This window comes from Pteropus alecto, unplaced genomic scaffold (assembly GCF_000325575.1).
Source record: "Pteropus alecto unplaced genomic scaffold, ASM32557v1 scaffold146, whole genome shotgun sequence".
Taxonomy (NCBI): Eukaryota; Metazoa; Chordata; class Mammalia; order Chiroptera; family Pteropodidae; genus Pteropus; species Pteropus alecto.
Window position 1 is genome coordinate 21481539 of NW_006442107.1, and position 3628 is coordinate 21485166.

The window sequence follows — 3628 nt, forward strand, 5'->3', positions numbered from 1 at the left end:
TCTTCCTTTGCTGTGACAGATTGATACACTATAGAGACCCTTCAAGTAACTTTTCTTCTGCCTGCCTTTTTCTCAAGAAAGCTTTTAGTGATCTCCTTGGAAAACTACATGAAACAATGGGTGATAGCTGGGGTGAGAACTCAGCAAATAAGCACCAAGTTAAGACTTAGAAGCAAAAGAAAGAGGTCATAGCCATGAGAAGTTTCCAAGGTTATTGATGTGTAAAAATGTCTAGTTGGCAAGAATACCCTCCTTAAAGACTCAGAAGTAGAAGAGTATCGATTTATTACTCCCTTGTAGAACTGATTCTTTCATAGAATCCAAGACAAGATGTCATTTTTTTTTCTATATGTGTGTATGTCAAAATTCAGAATATGCTTAACTTTCACCAGTATCTAAATCTTAAACTCCATTTGCTTCAACAGGACCCAAGAAAGAGATACTTTTCTTTTTTCGTTTCTGGGTCTTTACAAACATAAATCTATTTTGTAAAATTATGCAAGTAAAATATCCAAATAGAAGGATATAATGAGTCAAATCTGTAATTTCTCTCACCTTTGAATTTCATTCCTCTCAGGAGGTAGCCAGTGAACAGTCCAATATATAGCTTTCTGTGACTTTTTCTGTATATTTAAATATATACTTGGAATGCTCTGTCCCCATGTGGTCACATTATTATCTTATCTGTCTAGTTCAGATGCCTTTTCTTTAGGAACAACTTTTATGATGATATAATCTAAATTAGCCTCCTCCCCATCGCATGCCACCTTTTGTGTATCACCATTTTGATTTTCTTTATAGCATTTATTACCATCTGTAACAGGCAGAATAATGCCCCATCCCCCCTTCAAAGATGTTCATGCTCTTATCCCTGGAACCTGTGAATATGTTACCTTTCATGACAAAGGGGAATAAATATTATGAGATTAAAAGTACAGACCTCGAGATAGGAAGATTATCCTGAACTATCATGGGGGCTTATTCTAACTCTCTGTAAGTCCCTAAGTGGAGAACCTTTCCTGGCTGGTGAGAGAGAAGAAAATAGACAAGAGATTCATAGTGTGACAGAGACTTGACCCACATTTATTGACTTTGAAGATAGAAAAAGAGGGCTATCAGCAAAAGAATGTAGATGGCTTCTAGAAGCTGGGAATGACCGTCAGATAACAGTCAATGAATAAATGGGGACCTCAGTCCTACAACCACAGGAACTGAATTCTGCCAGCAACTCTAATGGGCAAGGAAACAGATCCTTCCCTAGAGCCTCCAGAAGGAATGCAGCCCTTTCTGGGTCAGTCTTCGGTTGGGCTTCTTACCTATAGAACTGTAAGATAATAAATTTGTGTTGTTTAAACCTCTAAGAATGCAGTAATTTGTTATGGCAACCACGAAAAACTAAACACCATCAAAATTATTTTTGTTTTTTATTGATTTGCCTGTTTATTGTCTATCCGCCCACCGGAATGTGAGCTTTAGAGAGACTTTGTCTATCTGACCAACCACTTAATCTCTACTATAATAGTTCCTGGTAATTAGTAGGTACTAACTTTGTGGTTGTTAAATGAAGACGTACATACATAATGTGCACATATTTACATATAATATCAATTTATACATATTATTTGACAACTTGCTTTTTTTAACTTAATGGTATGTCGTAGAGATCTTTCCATGTCAGTTCATGTAGGTATAATTCATTATTTTTGTTCACTCTACTACATTCAATCTATAATTGAATGTATAATCATTTTGTTAAGCATTCTCTTACTGATGGACATATGGCTATTTTCAGTTTTTCACTTTGTGCATCTCTGGGCACATGTCCAAGTATTTCTATGAGATAGAAACAGAATTGTTGGATCAAAGGGTATGTCCCTTTAAATTTGAGAACCCTTCTAAATTGCCCTCTAAAAATGCTATACCAAGAGACATTCCCAATGAACGTGAGAGTAATTATTTTCCTACACTTTTGGCAATGTTGGTCTTATTAATCCATTTGATTTTTTTTTTTTAACTAACTGGTAGGTAAAAATTTCTTATTGTGTGTTAGTGTTTCCATTTCCCTGATCATTATTAAAGGTGAACAGCTTTACTTAAGCTTATTAGCTATTTGTATTTGTTTTTCTGTAAATTGGGTTCTGATGTCAAAATTTAAAGATTTAAACCCTGACTCTAGCAGTTACTAACTGTATAACTCTGAGCAAATTCTTAAATTTCTGTATCTCTGTTTTCTTACCTGCAAAATGGAGATGCTAATAGTATCTGATCAAAAGGGTTATATATTATGCAAATCAGTTGAGTTTATACATAAAAAGTGCTTAAGCTATTGCTTGATAAACAATTTTCTTTCAATCAATGTTAGCTATATTCTTTCTATTTTTTTCCTTTAAGTTGCTTTATTTTTGATTTGCAAAAGCTCTTTATATATTATAGAAAGTCATTTGCTTTGTGAAAAACATTTAATGCAAGTATCACAAATATTTTTTTCTTAGTTGTTTGCCTTTTGGCTTTGCTTGTGGTATATTTCATCTTAAAGAATTAAAAATTTGAGGCGATATCAAAAGTATGGTGGAGCAAGGAGTCTCCTTGTTCTCTCCTTTTGAAATTTACAAGTTGAACAGCTATAATCCAACAAAAGATTCTCAGCCCAATACACAAACACTTCTAAGAGATCTATGCAAGGAAACATTTAATGGTGAGTGAATTGATTTGAACAGGGGAGGAGAGAAAGGAAAAGAGCAGAGACAGTGCAGGGAACTTCAGCCTGGAAGGAGACTCAGGGAGAGTGGAGGAATCAGGTTGCTGCATGCGCTCTCTGTAGCCCAGAACAGTTCTACCTGAGTGATTAGTATATAATATGGCTGAACCCAGCAATCTACTTGGGCAGAGACCAGAATACAGAAGTGTGACAGCTGTGTTTTAGCAGCCGCCACTACCAGTCAGAAAAAAAGTCACAGTGCTTGGCCACCTCCCCCATCCCTCCCAGAGCTCATGTCCCTGCACCTTCCCAGAGCTAGAAGCAGGCCACAGAGAAAACTATAGCAGTGAGTGTCACCTGACAAAGCAGAGTAACTCTGGCCCCGAGAACTGAAGAGATAGCTTCTGAGGGGCAGATGCACGCTGTGGCTAGTCCCAGTGACAGGGGTGGAGAAACAGAGGAGAGGCAACTGAGTTCTGGGAGTCGCCATTACTGGGAACAGAACAAAGCCACAAGCACACCAGCAATCTCTACCAACCCGCCCCCCCCCCACCTATTGACTGATCTTAGTGGGGTCACCTGGGATACCTATGGGAGTGCAACACTGAATCTGGCTCCTGGGGCTGCGCTGGGACTTCAGGGGCTTGGAATCACCCACGACAATCTTGGAGCCCTGAGACTTGGTCACAGGGGAGACACTTCCCTAGGGAATACAAGGCATTTTTCACCACCCAGCAGGGATCCAAGAAGCCCGGGCAGTGCTAGAGGCTTGTACTTCCTTCACGAGCCACTTACTGGAAAACAAAAGAAAAACTTCTTATCAATCTGCTAAAGAGACACCACTCTTAATAATAATAATAATACAATAAAATAAAAGCAGAGTTCATTCCCATAAATGCTTAGGCAGAGAAGTCATCCATCAAATACTAT